Below are 23,391 nucleotides of genomic sequence, written 5' to 3'. Positions count from 1 at the left end.
GCCGCTAGCAGGGGGTGTCAATCATCCTAATTGTATCCAATCGGAATGATTGCTATCCGCCACCTCAGAGGTGGTGTATAAGTTAAGGAGCAGCGGTCTTACGACCTTTGCTTTTTAACTTTTGTTTGCGGCGAGCCTGAAGGCACGTGCGGTAACTGCTGCATTCGTAGCTTAAAATTTCGGCCCCTGTGCGTTCACTGATTTCTTGGAAGAATCTTAAATATGTGTATGCGCTAATATCTGTGAAATGTTGGGAAGACAATATCTTCGGGCTGCACCAGATTTCAGTGCCATAAGTTTCACAAAGACATAAAGGTATGAACTTTACTACAAGAAAGTTACCTATGGGATTATGGATTACAAATGTTATGGGGGAAACGTTTTTACCCTCTAACCCGAGAAGGGACTGAACCTCTGTGGATGGCTGATACATTCAGGTCCTTAACTGGTACACACAATTTTGTTGTGTTGAAATAATACAGTGTTACCATATACAGTATGTAACAAATTTGTAAACAGCATCTTCTTTCTATTTGAAACATTTTTATCAGCTCTTTGGCCACAAACTGAGAATTTGATTTTGCTGGACATTTTATTTAACAGTATTTGGCTATTGTATCATTTACTGCTGATCTGTTCCTGTTGAAGTTATTTAATTGCAGTAAAATACCTATTGCTAGATAAAATAGTGCTCTATTGTTCTTTTCTTTATATATATTTTATAATACCACTATCCTGCACTGTCTGCAGTGGATGTGTATATAAACGCTGCTTTCAAATTGTACTGAGATATATATATATATATATAGGAATATCTATTTACAAGTACATAGAACATATTCTGCTATGTGCAGAACTTTGGAATGTGAAATATTTACAGTAAATACATAGTTAAAACCTTTATTAAATATGAATATAGCAAAAATATGTTCTTTCATGTTTTCATCTACTTAGCGGCAAAGGGCTCTAATTCACACACACACACACACACACACATATATATATAGATATATAATATATATATATATATATATGTATAAATATATATATATGTCTGCATATATATGTATGTGTTTATATGTGTATATATGTCTGTAAATATATATGTTCACATATATAAACATAAATATATACATATACATCTTTAGCAATATATATGTATGTATCTCAATGTTAAAGCCCTTTGCTGGCTTTTGTTTCTTCTTTGAGCCTTTATAACTTTTCTGTGCAATATTTATTGGAATAATATTTATTAGATAGTGTTATTATGAGTGTAAGTGTACTTTGTAATGTATTTTTGATGTGTTTTGTGCAACTTACATTTTTGTGAAACAGTTAACCAGAGCTCTGAGATCGCTTTAATGATTTAGTGTAACCTTCTCTGGTGCATCCTCTGCCCTTTTACCACTTTCTGTTGGGGTACCACAATGCTCTGTCCTCGGTCCCCTTCTCTTCTCAATCTATATATTATCATTAGGTTCCTTAATAAAGCCCCCATGGTTATCAATATGCTGATGACACCCAAATCTACCTCTCCGCACCAGACCTATCCCCTTCCTTGCTAACTCGTGTCACTAACCGTCCGTCCAATATTTAATCTTGGATGTTCTCTCCTACCTTAAGCTAAATCTTTCCAAATATGAACTCCTTATCCCCCCCCCCCTTCCAAAATATGTGACCCCCATCTCTCTATAACAATTGATAATGACATTATGCCAACCCCTCATGCCCGATGTCTTAGGTTCACACTTGACTCAGATCTTTCTTTTACTCCTCACATCCAGCCTTTGGCCAATGTCTTTTGCACTATGGAAAACATTTTTCAATTCAACACTTTCTTACACAAGACACAACTAAGATTTTAATCCACTGTCTCATCATTTCCCACCTTGACTATTGTAAAAACATCCTCTCTGGTCTCCCTAGCTGGCGTTTATCTTTTTTACAATCCATAATGAATGCTTCTGCCCATCTGATCTTCCTTACACGTCGCTCTTCATCTGCTGCACCTCTTTGCCAATCCCTTCACTGGCTTCCTCTTGCCTCCAGAATTAAACACAAAATCCTGACTCTGACATTTAAGATCCTCAATAACACTGCTCCCCCCTATACCTCAGACCTTATCTCCAGATACTCTCCCTCCCATCCCCTTCGCTCTGCTCATGACCTCCTGCTCTCCTCCTCTCTTGTTACCTCCTCACATTACCATCTACTGGACTTCTCCAGACTTGCCCCTATTTTGTGGAACTCTCTGTCTTGCTCCAGAAGACTCTCCTGTAGTTTTGAAAGTTTCAAGGGCACCTTAAAGACTCTACTGTTTAGGGATGCATACAATATACGCTAACCTTTTCATACCTCAGTTCTTCTTCTGTAATCCCCTTGAACCCCTTAGCATGTAAATCTATGAGACAAGCTGTTTGCAGATCACCTTCATAAATGCTTATTTACAACAGTGATCTCTTGGCAGGGCCCTCTATCCATCTGTTCCCTATAAATGCTACATTGCATATCACATCTATGTTTATAGCGCTGATAGTAATAATAATTGAAACCACTACCCATAATAAAAATGTCAGTGCCTATGTATTGGCTATTGTGTTTAGAGAAACATGAGATATGGGAATCTGCTCTTCCTGCAGTCATAGCCCATATGAATAGGTATGTTTTTGAGAAAAATGGGTGGTGTTTTCAATGTGCAAAATAAGCTATTACAAATACATAAATAAACACAAAGGAGCAATAACACATATTTAATGCAACTAATAGGAAACACATTAAAGGGAAAAAAACATGTACAGTGTAGTGTCTCTTTTACGGTTAACCACAATGTCTTACAACCAAACACTTCATTGCAGTCATATGTTAGTTGTGTACAAATTTCATAGTTTAAAATTGGGATTTGAGATATAGTTTTACATATTTATTTAATAAGAAACCTGCTAAAACCTTTGCAAAGTTCATTGAATGAGTGGCCTTGGGATATGTGTGTACACTGACACTGCCCTAAGGGCTCCATGTACTAAGCCGTCAATTCATCCATCATTGTAGACGCGGATAAACTCGCTGTTACTCGCCGCGGGCGAAATGGTGTCCGCTGTCGCTATGTACTAATAATCCCCCAATAAATAGACACGTCTAGCCCGCCGCGAGCAGTGGCGGAATATTGATAAATTTTACGCCTCGCTCGCCGCGACTATTTTGTGCAGTATGAAGCAAACCAATATAATTTTTGCAACTTTCTCAGGTGCATACTGCATAGCACCATCAGAACGATCAAGATATCGAAACCGCATTTTCAAACCGCATGTACATGAGTACCCTCCATCTCCTAATAGAAGATATAATCAATATAAATATTAATATAAAAATAATTATAAAGATTGACAACTACTGTATACAATACAAATTTAAAATATACAGATTACTCTTTAATTACAGTCGACAAATTGGGCGCAATTTATGTACATGGAAATGAGAGACAAATTAGACGCTAGTTAAGCTTACCTAGAAGCCATCCTTCAGGCATATTTCCGTCCGAAATGAACAATGTAAGTACAATGCTGATATTACTGCCTTTAATATATGTCTAGACTGGCGTCTAGAGTGACTTTCCTATTGTTATGTACCTTGCCCGCCACGGAAATTGTCGCGAGCGGACAAATAGATTTTTTAGTACATTCGTTTTTGGCGATTTGGTGGTCAAATGTGTCTAATTACAGTGAAAAATGGAGAGGTAGCGAGGTTTGGTGGATAAGTACGCTCGCAATTTTAAAGATGCGAGTTTGAACATAGTTGACGACTTCGTACATATCAGTTTGTGAGTTTTGACGCGAGATTTGTTGCGGGTAGCTCGCTGACTGCTTAGTACATGGAGCCCTTACTATACTACACTGGTTAATTCCTCTAATTGGGTACACAATAATATATAATTGTTTTAGACCTATGAACACGCAGTCAGTCTATCAGAATTATGTTTTTTTGTTGCTTTTGCATACGGACAGCCAGGGTTGGCTGAGATGAAGGGGAGGGTTTTCACTTGCCTTTAAAGGTTTGTCATTTTTCACTGTTGTTTGTCAAAGGAAGGGACTGTGTTTTGTCCTGAAACGTCACATTAATAAATACTTATTTAAACACAGACGGCTGAAGACCAGTGAGTGCTTACTGATTGAACATATATATATATATATACATACACACACACACTCACCAGCCACTTTATTAGATACACCTGTTCAATTGCTTGGTAATACAAATTGCTAATCAGCCAATCACATGGCAGCAACTCATTTAAATGCCACGGCCTACCTGAATATTGTTGCTGACAATGTCCATCCCTTTATGACTACAATGTACCCATCTTCTGATGGCTACTTCCGGCAAGACAATGCACCATGTCACAAAGCTCAAATAATCTCAAACTGGTTTCTTGAACATGACAATGAGTTCACTTTACGCCAATGGCCTCCACAGTCACCAGATCTCAATCCAATAGAGCACCTTTGGGATGTGGTGGAACAGGAGATTGTCATCATGGATGTGCAGCCGACAAATCTGCAGCAACTGCGTGATGCTATCATGTCAATATGGACCATAATGTTTGAGGAATGTTTCCAACACCTTGTTGAATCTACGCCACAAAGAATTAAGGCAGTTCTGAAGACAAAAGGGGGTCCAACCCAGTACTAACAAGGTGTACCTAATAAAGTGGTCGGTGAATGTGTGTGTGTATGTGTATATATATATATATATATATATATATAATATATAACCTATATAATTTATAAGATTATTCTCACATAGATGTCTATCTTGCCATTTGTCTTCCACTAATGGATTTTATATAGTATTTGGGGTCCATGAGTGGCCCCCAAATACTAAGCTTCTATATAGTATTTAGGGTCCAAATACTAAGCTTCTATATAGTATTTAGGGTTATATAGTATTTGGGGTCTATGAGTGGCCCCCAAATACTAAGCTTCTATATATAAAGGCGTGCAGTATGTGTCATTTGACAGTAACAACTAAAAATAAAGTACAACTAAAAATAAAGAATATAGCTTCATCAAAGGGAATAGAATAGTATGAACATATAATAAACATGCATGATTAGAGACAATAAATAATACCTAAGTATCTTGTTGCTAAAATAATCATATAGGACAAATTAACTGTATATCATTCAGTAAATAGAACTCCTAAGGAACCCTCAACAATACTCACTTAGGGATCTTACTGAAAGAAGTCTGTGATTGTATCCAGCTCACTGTCAAAGGAAATAACACAATATAATGTCTATAAAGCAAGCATCACACAACATATTTATAAAATCCAGATGTTAGTAGCTACTAACATTGAGAGTACCAAGGTATAGTGAAGAATAAAATAACTTCATTATCCTACACCAACCTACAGATCACTCAGTAGGTTGTGGAAAAAAACTGGTATAAGAGCCCTGTGGTTTTGGCAGATAGAACATCACAGTGCCAAAGGTGGCCATAGAAGGTAAAGTAGTCCGTAAATTACTAGATGGATAGGAAGAAATTCTGAGAAGTCTGGTCAGGTCACAAGCAGAACAAACCTGAGACTGCCAAAACCTTTATCAGAGTTAGAATAGCAATCAACAGCTGCACTTAAATCTCTTGCCAAGTGAACCAGTGTCTCACTTTTAGTGTCGAACTGAGAGTTTCCCTTATTGATGCGTTTTAGGCTTCAGTATATGATCTGTAGGAATAAGGACCCCAACATGAAGTGTAGCTTCCTCTGTATCCCCTGGAACATCTAAAGTTTCAGTCTCTGTTTAGCCAACATCAGGTTTGGTAAGTGCAGGAATCCTTCTGGCCACTCTATGGTTTGTATTTGGCATGTCTTATAGAAAACCAAGTTTTAAAGAGCACTACTAAGCCACTAATTGAGGTAAAAAAAAGTTGCTTCTACTTTTCCACCCATCTGTTGGCTGCCACCATAATCTCATCTTGATGGGGAACTAGACTCATTGATGTTGATAATTGCAGCAACAATAAAACAATGCTGCGTAGGTATGCAAATGTGTCTCTGGTTTCCATAGGAACAAACAAATATATTTATCAGTTGAAACACAATGATTTTCGCTGTGATTTTTACCCTGTTAAATCTTAAATGGGAGGGGGGGAGTATTGTGGGCCTATCCACCCACCCATCACAGCAGGCCCCAACGTTCTGGATTGAGCAAACTGAACAAGTCCACAGAAGAGTGATATTTATCTTTTTAGGAGATTAAACTAAATTGATCTTCATAACAATTACAACATAGTTCCCCCTAATGAGGCCGATAAGCAGTAGATTTAGAAGCCACCTCTGTCAACTCTAAAAATTGCTGGCATCCTTGACAGCTGCTTGTCTTCAACTTGAAGATGGTGAAGCACAAAGATTACATATTTTGGAGCCAATGTTTCATGTAGTGTAAGCATAGACTAACAAAATAAATACACAGTGAGTGTTATTTGTCTAGTACAGTTTATACTATTCTAACTGCTATTTCCCTATCCAAAATGAAACTTGTTGCAGCTCTGATGAAACTAATTCTGATGTTCCTTCTTGCAGGTTTGAAATCAGTGTTGAAAAATTTGGATAAGGAAGAAGTCACGCTCCCATTGGCAAGCATTACATCTGTATCAAGGTGGATGTGATTACAACAGCAAAAAATATAAATAACAGCACCTAATTGGCTTGCTTCATAACCGCTTAAAACATGACAACAACATATCCCCTGGTATTGTACCAGCACCAGGAAATGTAAACATAAGTGTGGTTTCTAAGAACAGTGACCTAAGGAAGAGGAACTCTGTAGTGTAAAATCTTCACAGTCCTGTGTTGTATACAATGTAAGGCCGTATTTTGACTGTGTTTATGATATTATAGCACAAACCCAGCATACATGTGATTCCTCTTAAATGAAGGAACATCCGTTCTGTATTTCGTGAATGCCGAATTACTCCTTTTGAAAACCAGTATTGATCAAATCATTTTTACTGTTAAAGTAGCAGTATTGAGGCCAATTAAATGTTATTGATACCATTAAATAACATACCATCAAATTATTTTACAGGTAACTTATTTTTATTATGCCACAAATACTGTAGTTTAAGACAAAGATCAAGTACTTAAAAAGTGATCTATTTATAAAAAGTTATTCTTCATTAAATCTTATACAGTTATTAAACAAACACAATCCAGTTTTTTCTGTGTAGTTTGTTTCATAGTGGCTGGTTTAATACATTATCTAATTTACATTATCATATAATAGCATTTATTTATTTGCAGCTCAGCATATATTCCTTGTCATTTACTTTCTTCTTTGCAATGCCTCCTGCAAACAATAACACATGATCTGGTATTACAGGTTGTTGGTTAACGCACATGATGTATGTGTATATATGTGTATGTATATACAAAGTCAATGTAAGGATTGCACAATCATACTGTTAATCAGAGCCACGGTGCACTGCAAATATTTCTCCAAAATGTATCCAAACAGCAGGCACTCACTGGACTTTATAATAAAATGTAAATAATTTTATTGCATCAGGTTAAAAAGGACAAACGTTTCGGCACTGCATTGTGCCTTTGTCAATGTCAAAAATACAAAATAACACACAACCAGAGTGCAGCTCCACACCCCAGAAAGAATTGATTCTTTCGAAAGATTCTTTCTGGGGTGTGGAGCTGCACTCTGGTTGTGTGTTATTTTGTATTTTTGACATTGACAAAGGCACAATGCAGTGCCGAAACGTTTGTCCTTTTTAACCTGATGCAATAAAATTATTTACATTTTATTATAAAGTCCAGTGAGTGCCTGCTGTTTGGATACATTGTGTATGTATATATGTATGTGTGTATTTGTGTATGTATATATGTATGTGTGTATTTGTGCATGCATATATGTGTGTTTTTGTGTATGCATAAATGTATGTGTAAGCATAAATGTGTATTTGTGAATGTATGTGTGTATTTGTGTATGCATATATGTATGTGTGTATTTGTGTAAGCATATATGTATGTGTGTATTTGTGTATGCATATATGTATGTGTGTATTTGTGTATGCATATATGTATGTGTATTTGTGTATGCATATATGTATGTGTGTATTTGTGTAAGCATATATGTATGTGTGTATTTGTGCATGCATATATGTGTGTTTTTGTGTATGCATAAATGTATGTGTAAGCATATATGTGTATTTGTGTATGCATAAATATATGTGTAAGCATATATGTGCATTTGTGTATGTATGTGTGTGTAAGCATATATGTATGTTTGTATTTGTGTATGCATATATGTGTGTATTTGTGTATGCATATATGTATATGTGTATATGTATGTGTGCATTTGTGTATACATATATGTATATGTGTATTTGTGTACGTATGTGTATATTTGTGTATGTATATATGTATGTGTGTATTTGTGTATGCATATATGTATGTGTATTGGTGTATATACTGTATATATTTGTGTATGCATAAATGTAAGTGTAAGCATATATGTATTTTGGTATGAATATATGTATGTGTGTATTTGTGTATGCATATATGTTTGTATTTGTGTATGCATATACAGGGAGTGCAGAATTATTAGACAAGTTGTATTTTTGAGGATTAATTTTATTATTGAACAACAACCATGTTCTCAATGAACCCAAAAAACTCATTAATATCAAAGCTGAATAGTTTTGGAAGTAGTTTTTAGTTTGTTTTTAGTTATAGCTATTTTAGGGGGATATCTGTGTGTGCAGGTGACTATTACTGTGCATAATTATTAGGCAACTTAACAAAAAACAAATATATACCCATTTCAATTATTTATTTTTACCAGTGAAACCAATATAACATCTCAACATTCACAAATATACATTTCTGACATTCAAAAACAAAACAAAAACAAATCAGTGACCAATATAGCCACCTTTCTTTGCAAGGACACTCAAAAGCCTGCCATCCATGGATTCTGTCAGTGTTTTGATCTGTTCACCATCAACATTGCGTGCAGCAGCAACCACAGCCTCCCAGACACTGTTCAGAGAGGTGTACTGTTTTCCCTCCTTGTAAATCTCACATTTGATGATGGACCACAGGTTCTCAATGGGGTTCAGATCAGGTGAACAAGGAGGCCATGTCATTAGATTTTCTTCTTTTATACCCTTTCTTGCCAGCCACGCTGTGGAGTACTTGGACGCGTGTGATGGAGCATTGTCCTGCATGAAAATCATGTTTTTCTTGAAGGATGCAGACTTCTTCCTGTACCACTGCTTGAAGAAGGTGTCTTCCAGAAACTGGCAGTAGGACTGGGAGTTGAGCTTGACTCGATCCTCAACCTGAAAAGGCCCCACAAGCTCATCTTTGATGATACCAGCCCAAACCAGTACTCCACCTCCACCTTGCTGGCGTCTGAGTCGGACTGGAGCTCTCTGCCCTTTACCAATCCAGCCACGGGCCCATCCATCTGGCCCATCAAGACTCACTCTCATTTCATCAGTCCATAAAACCTTAGAAAAATCAGTCTTGAGATATTTCTTGGCCCAGTCTTGACGTTTCAGCTTGTGTGTCTTGTTCAGTGGTGGTCGTCTTTCAGCCTTTCTTACCTTGGCCATGTCTCTGAGTATTGCACACCTTGTGCTTTTGGGCACTCCAGTGATGTTGCAGCTCTGAAATATGGCCAAACTGGTGGCAAGTGGCATCTTGGCAGCTGCACGCTTGACTTTTCTCAGTTCATGGGCAGTTATTTTGCGCCTTGGTTTTTCCACACGCTTCTTGCGACCCTGTTGACTATTTTGAATGAAACGCTTGATTGTTCGATGATCACGCTTCAGAAGCTTTGCAATTTTAAGAGTGCTGCATCCCTCTGCAAGATATCTCACTATTTTTGACTTTTCTGAGCCTGTCAAGTCCTTCTTTTGACCCATTTTGCCAAAGGAAAGGAAGTTGCCTAATAATTATGCACACCTGATATAGGGTGTTGATGTCATTAGACCACACCCCTTCTCATTACAGAGATGCACATCACCTAATATGCTTAATTGGTAGTAGGCTTTTGAGCCTATACAGCTTGGAGTAAGACAACATGCATAAAGAGGATGATGTGGTCAAAATACTCATTTGCCTAATAATTCTGCACTCCCTGTATGCATTATCGAAAATAATGAAACTGACAGTCTGAATGAAGGAATACTGATTATCCTGAATCATGGCAAATATAAGTTTAAACACATATATTTAGAACTTTACATATAAAGTGCCCAACCATAGCTTTGAGTGTCATAAATAGAAATAAGATTTACTTACCCCAAGACACTCATCTACATATAGTAGATAGCCAAACCAGTACTGAAACGAGAATCAGTAGAGGTAATGGTATATAAGAGTATATCGTCGATCTGAAAAGGGAGGTAGGAGAAGAAATCTCTAGGAACGATAACAGAGAACCTATTTAATAGATCCCCTAGAGGAAGACCATTGTATTCAAATAGGCAATACTCTCTTCACATCCCTCTGACATTCACTGCACTCTGAGAGGAAAACCGGGCTTCAGCCTGCTGCGAAGCGCATATCAACGTAGAATCTAGCACAAACTTACTTCACCACCTCCATGGGAGGCAAAGTTTGTAAAACTGAATTGTGGGTGTGGTGAGGGGTGTATTTATAGGCATTTTAAGGTTTCGGAAACTTTGCCCCTCCTGGTAGGAATGTATATCCCATACGTCACTAGCTCATGGACTCTTGCTAATTACATGTAATAAATATTTATTCTATATGGATTCCAAAAGAGCTTCTGTCACCTAAATACTCCATACAAAAAAAAATAGTAATAAAAACAGAAAAAATAGAAATTATCAACCAAATATAAACAATTTCTATATCTTGGCCCATGTCCCTGGATAATACCAGGTGAAATCCCCTCCCTGAGTAGGCATGGACAGAAGTGACTACTCCCCACTCTAACCCTATAAAGGTTTCCTGAGTACTTCACCCCTTCCTACTCCAAGTAATGTCCATCCTAAAAAAGGTGGACAGGTAGAAAAGAGGTGGGTCCCTGGTAAGTATTATTCAGGGATATGGGCCATATATTGGTTAATAATTTCTAGTTATCTTGGCCCTCCCCGGTATAAGACTTAACAGGTGACATGGCTAACAAAGCAGTATGGTGAAAATGGGTGGGAAAAATAGTAGGAAAAGGAAAAGAAGAAGACTGAGAACAGAAAAAACTTAAGCAAATACCTGAACTAGTCAGTTAAAATGTCTACAAAATATCTGGACCTGTGGCCATAAACAAGGTCTGTCAACGGCTTCAATAAAACACAGTATACCAATAGAGAAAAATACTATAATTATCAGACTCACCTTACAGAAGTTATTGCCAGTAAAACAAGATTATGAAGAGTCAGAAACTACAAAGACATACCCAAAAGGATCAATAGCATATGTGAAGAATTCCAAACTAACTAAGGGCTTGCCCAATAAGGAGAAAGTAGAACTGACAGAAATTAGAATATGAACCAAGAAGAGAAAAACAACTATGTAAAAAATTGATTGTAAAACCTTTTTCCTACAGTAGTATTACCATTAATATCAGCTGTAACTGATGTCAAAATGAAAAACCTTAAAAGAGAAAAGTTATGACAAAGAGAAGCTACTCTAACAAATGGAGTGGAAACCATGGCTAAAGGATTAATAAAAACACAACCAGTATAACAGTAAACCATGAATACAACTTTCCAACACAGACAAAAGTTCAGACCTTTTGGAAGCAAAGGCATAGACCAAGAAAGAACAAAATGAAAGCACCAATTCTAGAAACCATATGGAATTGAGACATGACTGAAAAAAAAGACAGAAACCAAACTACATAGAAAAAAACTACCTTCTTGACAGATACCAGCTAAACCACAAAAGTCTTCAGACTATCAGTACAAAATAGATGAGATTGGGAACAGCACCAAATAAATTTGAGAAGGGCACAGAGTCAAGGGCCAGCAAACCCCCACAGCATACATGTGAAAAAAGGAGTACTCAAGCCCAATCGTAATCTTAAAAAGGTTCCTTTATTTGTACATATTGTCCAAAGTACAAAAAAAGAGCAACGTTTCAGACCTACATAAGATCCTTAAAGTGAATGTCAATTTTCAGCAATGAGTGCCCGGTTTTTAAAAATACTTTTAAAAACAGGGGCACTTTCATTGATGAAAATTTACATTGCACCGGATTTGTAGAAATACCTTTTACTTCTGCAAAGCCGGATCGCCGATCCCAGCCTCAGTTCCTCTGTACTGACGTCAGAAATGACAAAACCGGCCTCCTCAAATCATGGCTTGCACCCCAGAGCGTCCATCTTGTGATGCCTGGCTGTGATTGGAGGAAGCCAGTTTCATCATTGCTGTAGTTGTACAGCAGGAAGAAGAAGGCGGGGGATCATCGATCCGGCTTTGCAGAAGTAAAAGGTAAGTATTTCTACAAATCCGGTGCAATGTAAACTTTCATCAATGAAAGTGCCCCTGTTTTTAAAAGTATTTTTAAAAACCGGGCACTCATTGCTGAAAATTGACTTTCACTTTAATCATGATTAAGGATCTAATGTAGGTCCGAAATGTTGCTCTTTTTTGTACTTTGGACCATATGTACAAATAAAGGTCCCTTTTTAAGTTAACGATTGGGCTGGAGTACTCCTTTTTACATGTATCAGTACAAAATAACCTGATTACAGAATCTGTTTGCTTAAATAACATCCAGCAGGCAAGAAGCTTAAATATTCTGCATATAATCTCATACATAATAGAAATGGTAGAGACTACCTAAATAGTCTGACTTACACCCTTTATAAAATATGGAGATATGATCTGTATAAATATAAAAACATCAATATATACTTTTACCTTGTAGAGCTCACAAGAAATACATAAAACCAAATCAATAAATATGAAGGTATTTGACTAAGAAATAACATCCAAGCCCCTTAGGCTAAAAATCTTGAATCCATAAAAAGGAAACAAAGTAATGCTACAAAGACAAATGCAGAAAGTAAAAACTGAAGTGACTGCTAAATCTGACGTGCCCCAGAAAAGCAGGGAAAAAAAACCAAAAGACAAAAAAGGAACTAGTAGACAAAATGTTTTATTTCAGATTAATCATTAATTTATTTTAAGCTCTAATCAGCTGTTAACTTTTTTAAATTTGCTATTATTTAGCCTTTCATCCCATTGCAAACGAATATAGCCATTGGACTCGCTCACTTGTGTTCAATACAAGCTAGAAACATGATGTAACAGTCACACAGCACAGCAGGCAGTCTGTCACACATACACACACAATAAACTGAATCAATTAATGGCAATCTTACAATTTTCAAATGGTTGAATTAGCCCATTATTAAAACGGTAGTCCAACATTGTGTGGTCAGGTTACTGCCAAAGAGCCCCAAGTCAGGTCACTGCCATTGAGACACACACTGCAATAATAATTATATGTGTTCAATGTTGTACTAGTGCTACCACTAAGTTACTATCAACCATCTTTCTACTAACATGAGCAGTCAAAGCTTCAACCGTGTTACTATCCATTCTTACCTCTTTTATTAACTATGAGAAAATAAGGATACCGGAGCTAGGATGACAGTGCAAAAACATAATTTATGCTTACCTGATAAATTCCTTTCTTCTGTAGTGTGATCAGTCCACGGGTCATCATTACTTCTGGGATATTACTCCTCCCCAACAGGAAGTGCAAGAGGATTCACCCAGCAGAGTTGCATATAGCCCCTCCCCTCTACGTCACCCCCAGTCATTCGACCAAGGACCAACGAGAAAGGAGGAACCAAGGGTGTAGTGGTGACTGGAGTATAATTTAAAAATAATTACCTGCCTTAAAACACAGGGCGGGCCGTGGACTGATCACACTACAGAAGAAAGGAATTTATCAGGTAAGCATAAATTATGTTTTCTTCTGTTAAGTGTGATCAGTCCACGGGTCATCATTACTTCTGGGATACCAATACCAAAGCAAAAGTACACGGATGACGGGAGGGATAGGCAGGCTCTTTTATACAGAAGGAACCACTGCCTGAAGAACCTTTCTCCCAAAAATAGCCTCTGAGGAAGCAAATGTGTCAAATTTGTAAAATTTGGAAAAAGTATGAAGCGAAGACCAAGTTGCAGCCTTGCAAATCTGTTCAACAGAGGCCTCATTCTTGAAGGCCCAAGTGGAAGCCACAGCTCTAGTAGAATGGGCTGTAATTCTTTCAGGAGGCTGCTGTCCAGCAGTCTCATAAGCTAAACGTATTATACTACGAAGCCAAAAGGAAAGAGAGGTTGCCGAAGCCTTTTGACCTCTCCTCTGACCAGAGTACACGACAAACAGAGAAGACGTTTGTCGAAATTCCTTAGTTGCCTGTAAGTAAAATTTTAGGGCACGAACTACGTCCAGATTATGTAGTAAGCGTTCCTTCTTTGAAGAAGGATTTGGACACAAAGAAGGAACAACAATCTCTTGATTGATATTCCTGTTAGTGACTACCTTGGGTAAGAACCCAGGTTTAGTACGCAGAACTACCTTATCCAAATGAAAAATCAAATAAGGAGAATCACAATGTAAGGCTGATAACTCAGAGACTCTTCGAGCCGAGGAAATAGCCATTAAAAATAGAACTTTCCAAGATAACAACTTTATATCAATGGAATGGAGGGGTTCAAACGGAACGCCCTGTAAAACGTTTAGAACAAGATTTAAACTCCATGGTGGAGCAACAGTCTTAAACACAGGCTTAATCCTCGCTAGAGCCTGACAAAAAGCCTGAACGTCTGGCACTTCTGACAGACGTTTGTGTAACAGAATAGACAGAGCTGAGATCTGTCCCTTTAATGAACTAGCAGATAAACCCTTTTCTAAACCTTCTTGTAGAAAAGACAATATCCTAGGAATCCTAACCTTACTCCAAGAGTAACCTTTGGATTCACACCAATAAAGGTATTTACGCCATATTTTGTGGTAAATCTTTCTGGTAACAGGCTTCCTAGCCTGTATTAAGGTGTCAATAACTGACTCAGAAAACCCACGTTTTGATAAAATCAAACGTTCAATTTCCAAGCAGTCAGCTTCAGAGAAATTAGATTTTGATGTTTGAAAGGACCCTGAATCAGAAGGTCCTGTTTCAGAGGTAGAGACCAAGGTGGACAGGATGACATGTCCACCAGGTCTGCATACCAAGTCCTGCGTGGCCATGCAGGTGCTATCAGAATCACTGATGCTCTCTCCTGTTTGATTCTGGCAATCAATCGAGGAAGCATCGGGAAGGGTGGAAACACATAAGCCATCCTGAAGTCCCAAGGTGCTGTCAGGGCATCTATTAGGACTGCTCCTGGATCCCTGGATCTGGACCCGTAACGAGGAAGCTTGGCGTTCTGTCGAGACGCCATGAGATCTATCTCTGGTTTGCCCCAACGTCGAAGTATTTGGGCAAAGACCTCCGGATGAAGTTCCCACTCCCCCGGATGAAAAGTCTGACGACTTAAGAAATCCGCCTCCCAGTTCTCCACTCCCGGGTTGTGGATTGCTGACAGGTGGCAAGAGTGAGACTCTGCCCAGCGAATTATCTTTGATACTTCCATCATTGCTAGGGAGCTTCTTGTCCCTCCCTGATGGTTGATGTAAGCTACAGTCGTGATGTTGTCCGACTGAAACCTGATGAACTCCCGAGTTGTCAACTGGGGCCAAGCCAGGAGGGCATTGAGAACTGCTCTCAATTCCAGAATGTTTACTGGCAGGAGACTCTCCTCCTGACTCCATTGTCCCTGAGCCTTCAGAGAATTCCAGACGGCACCCCAACCTAGAAGGCTGGCGTCTGTTGTTACAATTGTCCAGTCTGGTCTGCTGAATGGCATCCCCCTGGACAGATGTGGCCGAGAAAGCCACCATAGAAGAGAATTTCTGGTCTCTTGATCCAGATTCAGAGAAGGGGACAATTCTGAGTAATCCCCATTCCACTGACTTAGCATGCACAATTGCAGTGGTCTGAGGTGTAAGCGAGCAAATGGCACTATGTCCATTGCCGCTACCATTAATCCGATTACCTCCATGCATTGAGCCACCGATGGGTGTTGAATGGAATGAAGGGTGCGGCAAGCACTTTGAAGTCTTGTTAACCTGTCCTCTGTCAGGTAAATCTTCATTTCTACAGAATCTATAAGAGTCCCCAGGAAGGGAACTCTTGTGAGTGGAACGAGTGAACTTTTCTTTTCGTTCACCTTCCATCCATGTGACCTTAGAAATGCCAGTACTAACTCTGTATGAGACTTGGCAGTTTGAAAGCTTGAAGCTTGTATCAGAATGTCGTCTAGGTAGGGAGCTACCGAAATTCCCCGCGGTCTTAGTACCGCCAGAAGAGCGCCTAGAACCTTTGTGAAGATTCTTGGAGCTGTAGCCAATCCGAATGGAAGAGCTACAAACTGGTAATGCCTGTCTAGAAAGGCAAATCTTAGATACCGGTAATGATCTTTGTGAATCGGTATGTGAAGGTAAGCGTCCTTTAAGTCCACTGTGGTCATGTACTGACCCTCTTGGATCATGGGTAAAATTGTCCGGATAGTCTCCATTTTGAATGATGGAACTCTTAGGAATTTGTTTAGGATCTTTAAATCCAGGATTGGTCTGAAAGTTCCCTCTTTTTTGGGAACCACAAACAGATTTGAGTAAAACCCTTTTCCCTGTTCCGACCGTGGAACTGGATGAATTACTCCCATTAACAATAGTTCTTGTATGCAGCGTAGAAACGCTTCTTTCTTTGTTTGGTTTGTCGATAACCTTGACAGATGAAATCTCTCTCTTGGAGGAGAGTGTTTGAAGTCCAGAAGGTATCCCTGAGATATTATCTCTAGCGCCCAGGGATCCTGGACATCTCTTGCCCAAGCCTGGGCGAAGAGAGAAAGTCTGCCCCCCACTAGATCCGATCCCGGATCGGGGGCCCTCAATTCATGCTGTCTTAGTGGCAGCTGCAGGCTTCCTGGCCTGCTTGCCCTTTTTCCAGGACTGGTTAGGTCTCCAGCCTTGTCTGTAGCGAGCACCAGATCCTTCTTGTTTTTTAGTAGTGGAAGTTGATGCTGCTCCTGCTTTGAAATTCCGAAAGAAACGAAAATTAGACTGTCTAGCCTTAGGTTTGGCTTTGTCTTGAGGTAGGGCGTGGCCCTTACCTCCTGTAATGTCAGCGATAATTTCTTTCAAACCAGGCCCAAATAAGGTCTGTCCCTTGAAAGGTATATTAAGTAATTTGGACTTAGAAGTTACATCAGCTGACCAGGATTTTAGCCACAGTGCTCTGCGCGCCTGAATGGCGAATCCGGAATTCTTAGCCGTAAGTTTAATTAAATGTACTACGGCTTCCGAAATGAATGAATTAGATAGCTTAAGTACTCTAAGCCTGTCTGAAATTTCGTCCAGCGTAGCTGAACCAAGATTCTCTTCTAGAGACTCAATCCAGAATGCCGCTGCAGCCGTGATCGGCGCAATGCATGCAAGGGGTTGCAATATAAAACCTTGTTGAACAAACATTTTCTTAAGGTAACCCTCTAATTTTTTATCCATTGGATCTGAAAAGGCACAGCTATCCTCTACCGGGATAGTGGTACGTTTAGCTAAAGTTGAAACTGCTCCCTCCACCTTAGGGACCGTTTGCCATAAGTCCCGTGTGGTGGTGTCTATTGGAAACATCTTTCTAAATATCGGAGGGGGTGAGAACGGCACACCGGGTCTATCCCACTCCTTAGTAATAATTTCAGTTAGTCTCTTAGGTATAGGAAAAACGTCAGTACTTGTTGGTACAGCAAAATATTTATCTAACCTACACATTTTCTCTGGTATTGCAACTGTGTTACAATCATTCAGGGCCGCTAACACCTCCCCTAGTAAAACACGGAGGTTTTCCAGCCTAAATTTAAAATTTAAAATATCTGAATCCAATCTGTTTGGATCAGAACCGTCAGCCGCAGAATGAAGCTCTCCGTCCTCATGTTCTGCAAGTTGCGACGCAGTATCTGACATGGCCCTAACATTATCAGCGCACTCTGTTCTCACCCCAGAGTGATCACGCTTGCCCCTTAGTTCTGGTAATTTAGCCAAAACCTCAGTCATAACAGTAGCCATATCTTGTAATGTTATTTGTAATGGCCGCCCAGATGTACTGGGCGCCGCCATTTCGCGCACGTCCCGAGCGGGAGATGCAGGTACTGTCACGTGAGGCGAGTTAGTCGGCATAACTCTCCCCTCGTTAGGTGAAATTTGTTCAATTTGTACAGATTGACTTTTATTTAATGTAGCATCAATACAGTTAGTACATAAATTTCTATTGGGCTCCACCTTGGCGTTAGAACAAATAGTACAGGTCTCATCTTCTGAATCAGACATGTTTAACAAACTAGCAAATAAACTTGCAATTTGGAAATACAATGAAAAAACGAACTGTGCTTAAGAAGCACTGAATATATATAACAGATGAAAACAATAAGCTTTGAAAAAACAAAACGCAATTTAGCAAAGGCTTGTACCCAGTAGCAAGGAATAACTAACCCTGAGGCATAAAAAAGTTAAAGAATAAACGTTTTATATCACAGTCAACTACAATCTTACAGCTCTGTTAGATTACTTCCCTCAAATTAGCTTTGAAGATCCCTGGGTTCTGTAGAGATAAACCGGAACATGCAGGAAAAAACGATGAGCTTGTGACTGAAATTTTTAATGCGTAGCAAAAGCGCCAAAAAAAAGGTCCCACCCCCTCACACACAACAGTGAGAGAGATCAGTAAACTGTCATAATTAGATCCAGTAACTGCCAAGTGGAAAAATAGTGCCCAAACATTTTATTCACCCAGTACCTCAGAAAATGAAAACGATTTTACATTCCAGCAAAAACGTTTTACATAAATTAAGAGTTATTAAAAAACCTGTTGCATTGCCAGTAGGCTAAAGTCTTATATACATAGTGTAATTCCAGTGAAGTACCATTCCCCAGAATACTAAAAATGTAAATTATACATACATGATATTATGTCGGTATGGCAGGATTTTCTCATCAATTCCATTGTTAGAAAATAAAAACTGCTACATACCTCTTTGCAGAATAGACTGCCCGCTGTCCCCTGATCTGAAGTTTACCTCTCCTCAGATGGCCGAGAAACAGCAATATGATCTTAACAACTCCGGCTAAAATCATAGTAAAAACTCTGGTAGATTCTTCTTCAAACTCCACCAGAGAAGGAATAACACACTCCGGTGCTATTAAAAAATAACAAACTTTTGATTGAAGAAATAAACTAAATAAAATCACCATAGTCCTCTCACACATCCTATCTAGTCGTTGGGTGCAAGAGAATGACTGGGGGTGACGTAGAGGGGAGGGGCTATATGCAACTCTGCTGGGTGAATCCTCTTGCACTTCCTGTTGGGGAGGAGTAATATCCCAGAAGTAATGATGACCCGTGGACTGATCACACTTAACAGAAGAAAGTTGGTTTATGCAGGTAGGAGACAACAGGTAGACAGAGCTGCTTCTGACGCGTTTTGCACATGCGTACATGCGCTTTTATTACATTCACACACCTTTCAAATCTCCATTCACACTAAGGGCCCGATTCTAAAAATTCACTGGTCAAGATGTGGTTTTATACTACAAAACTTGCAGGGGCAGCCCTCATGGAATTCTATTAAAAAAAGGGGCTGCCCCTGCGAGTGGCAAGATGTCTCCCACAGAAATAAAAAAAGCTCTTTGCTAGGTAAAAGTTCTCAATAGGGGTTGAGTACAGAGGGGGAAACTGGGGTGTTTTAAAATGTAAATATTACACTTAATACAAATCAAATTATGATGTTTTCAGTGCATTGTACCTCAAATTCACTGTGATATTTTGGTGAAAACTCTACACTTTTTAATCTGCGAGAAAAAACAGTGATAACTGTAGTGTGAAAATATTTATAGAATTAGGCCGGTATTTGAGATAAAATTTCATATACACCCTTAGAACACCCATGTCCAGGCCATTTTACAATAAAACAACACTTTCGCCTAGATTACGAGTTCGGCGTTAGCCTTAAAAAGCAGCAGGAGTCAGGCAGGAAAGGGTCTAGCGCTCACTTTTCTTCCGCGACTCGAGGCTACCGCAAATCCCCTTACGTCAATTGCGTATCCTATCTTTTTAATGGGACTTGCCTAACGCCGGTATTACGAGTTGTGGAAGAAGTGAGCGGTAGACCCTCTCCTGTCAAGACTTCTACCGCATTTGAAAGTCAAGAGTTTTATGGGCTAACGCCGGAACATAAAGCTCTTAACTAAAGTGCTACAAAGTACACTAACACCCATAAACTACTTATTAACCCCTAAACCTAGCCCCCCCCCCCCACATCGCAAACACTATAATAAAATTATTTAACCCCTAATCTGCCAACCGGACATTGCCGCCACTTTAATAAATGTATTAACCGCCGCACTCCCGCCTTGCAAACACTAGTTAAATTTTATTAACCCCTAATCTGCCTGCCCTAACATCGCCGACACCTACCTACATTTATTAACCCCTAATCTGCCACCCCCAACGTCGCCGCTACTATATTAAAGGTATTAACCCCTAAACCTAAGTCTAACCCTAACACCCCCCTAACTTAAATATAATTTAAATTAAATGAAATACATTTAACATAATTACATAATTTATTCCTATTTAAAACTAAATACTTACCGATAAAATAAACCCTAAGCTAACTACAATATAACTAATAGTTACATTGTAGCTAGCTTAGGATTTATATTTATTTCACAGGCAACTTTGTATTTATTTTAACTAGGTACAATAGTTATTAAATATTTATAATAACTGCCTGGCTAAAATAAGTACAAAATTACCTGTAAAATAAACCCTAACCTAAGTTACAATTACACCTAACACTACACTATCATTAAACTAATTACCTAAACTAACTATAATTAATTACAATTAAATTCAATAAACTAAATTACTGAAAAAAATAAAAAATTACAAGAAGTTTAAACTAATTACACCTAATCTAAGCCCACTAATAAAATAGCCCCCCAAAATAATAAAATGCCCTATACTATACTAAATTACAAATAGCCCTTAAAAGGACCTTTTGCGGGGCATTGCCCCAAAGTAATATGCTCTTTTACCTGTAAAAAAAAAATTATAATACCCCCCAACATTACAACCTACCACCCGCACACCCCTACTCTAAAACCCACCCAATCCCCCCTTAAAAAAACACTACCCCATTGAAGATCACCCTACCTTGAGCCGTCTTCACCCAGCCGGGCACAAGTGGTCATCCGATGGGGTAGAAGAGGACATCCAGACCGGCAGAAGTCTTCATCCTATCCGGGCAGAAGAGGACATCCGGACCGGCAGAAGGCTTCATCCAACGACGAGGAGCGACTCCATCTTGAAGACATCCGTCGCGGAGCATCCTTCCAGCACGACGGACTAACGACGAATGACGGTTCCTTTACGTCATCCAAGATGGCGTCCCTCGAATTCCAATTGGCTGATAGGATTCTATCAGCCAATCGGAATTAAGGTAGGAACAATCCGATTGGTTGATTTAATCAGCCAATCGGATTGAAGTTCAATCCGATTGGCTGATTGGATCAGCCAATAGAATGCAAGGTCAATTCTATTGGCTGATCCAATCAGCCAATCGGATTGAACTTCAATCCAATTGGCTGATTAAATCAACCAATCAGATTTTTCCTACCTTAATTCCGATTGTCTGATAGAATCCTATCAGCCAATCGGAATTCGAGGGACGCTATCTTGGATGACGTAATTTAAAGGAACCGTCATTTGTCGTTAGTCCGTCGTGCTGGAAGGATGCTCCGCGCCGGATGTCTTCAAGATGGAGTCGCTCCTCGTCGGATGGAAGAAGATAGAAGATTGGATGAAGCCTTCTGCCGGTCCGGATGTCCTCTTCTGCCCGGATAGGATGAAGACTTTTGCCGGTCTGGATGTCCTCTTCTGCCCCATCGGATAACCACTTGTGCCCGGCTGGGTGAAGACGGCTCAAGGTAGGGTGATCTTCAATGGGGTAGTGTTAGGTTTTTTTAAGGGGGGATTGGATGGTTTTTAGAGTAGGGGTGTGTGGGTGGTGGGTTGTAATGTTGGGGGGTATTGTAATTTTTTTTACAGGTAAAAGAGCTGATTACTTTGGGGCAATGCCCTGCAAAAGGCCCTTTTAAGGGCTATTTGTAATTTAGTATAGGGTAGGGCATTTTATTATTTTGGGGGGCTTTTTTATTTTATTAGTGGGCTTAGATTAGGTGTTATTAGTTAAAACTTCTTGTAATTTTTTTTTTTCTTCAGTAATTTAGTGGGGGTTTTTTTTTCGTAATTTAGTTTATTGAATTTAATTGTAATTAATTGTAGGTAATTTAGTTTAATGCTAGTGTAGTGTTAGGTGTAATTGTAACTTAGGTTAGGATTTATTTTACAGGTAATTTTGTACTTATTTTAGCTAGATAGTTATTAAATAGTTAATAACTATTTAATAACTATTGTACCTAGTTAAAATAAATACAAAGTTGCCTGTAAAATAAAAATAAATCCTAAACTAGCTACAATGTAACTATTAGTTATATTGTATCTATCTTAGGGTTTATTTTATAGGTAAGTATTTAGTTTTAAATAGGAATAATTTATTTAATTGTAGTTATTTTATTTAGATTTATTTAAATTATATTTAAATTAGGGGGGTGTTAGGGTTAGACTTAGGTTTAGGGGTTAATAACTTTATTATAGTGGCGGTGGCAGATTAGGGGTTAATTAATTTAATATAGTTGCGGCGATGGGGGGGCAGATTAGGGGTTAATAACTATAATGTAGGTGTCGGGGATGTTGGGGGCAGCAGATTAGGGGTTTATAAGTATAATTGTAGGTGGCGACGATGTCGGGGGCGGCAGATTAGAGGTTAATAAGTGTAAGATTAGAGGTGTTTCGACTCGGGGTTCATGTTAGGGTGTTAGGTGCAGACATATTTTTTATTTTCCCATAGGAAACAATGGGGCTGCGTTAGGAGCTGAACGCTGCTTTTTTGCAGGTGTTAGGTTTTTTTTCAGCCAGCTCAGCTCCATTGTTTCCTATGGGGAAATCGTGCACAAGCACGTTTAGCCAGCTTACCGCTACCGTAAGCAACGCTGGTATTGAGGTGAGATGTGGAGCTAAATTCTGCTCTACGCTCACCTTTTTGCGGCTAACGCCAGGTTTAAAAACACCTGTAATACCAGCGTTGGCTTAAGGGAGCAATGTAAAAAAAAAGGAGCGTTAGAGACGCAAGCCTTACCGACAAAAACTCGTAATCTAGCAATTTGTATTTTGTACTTTTAAGT

General features: G+C 38.9%; 1 protein-coding gene across 4 annotated transcripts in view; it reads left to right on the top strand.

Moving 5' to 3' along the window:
- ZDHHC2 (zinc finger DHHC-type palmitoyltransferase 2) overlaps positions 1-7,207 on the top strand; it is a 479,179-nt gene extending 471,972 nt beyond the window's left edge. For all 4 annotated transcript variants that reach the window (XR_008400731.1, XM_053703926.1, XM_053703923.1 and 1 more), the window contains one exon: positions 6,580-7,207. The gene's annotated coding sequence lies outside the window, so the exon portion shown is untranslated. The remainder of the gene's footprint in view (positions 1-6,579) is intronic.
- Positions 7,208-23,391: the final 16,184 nt, after the last annotated feature.

The sequence above is a fragment of the Bombina bombina genome, chromosome 2 (assembly GCF_027579735.1).
Source record: "Bombina bombina isolate aBomBom1 chromosome 2, aBomBom1.pri, whole genome shotgun sequence".
In the NCBI taxonomy this organism is placed as follows: Eukaryota; Metazoa; Chordata; class Amphibia; order Anura; family Bombinatoridae; genus Bombina; species Bombina bombina.
The sequence above is the reverse complement of the archived record's forward strand: the minus strand, read 5'-3'. Positions and strand labels throughout refer to the sequence as shown.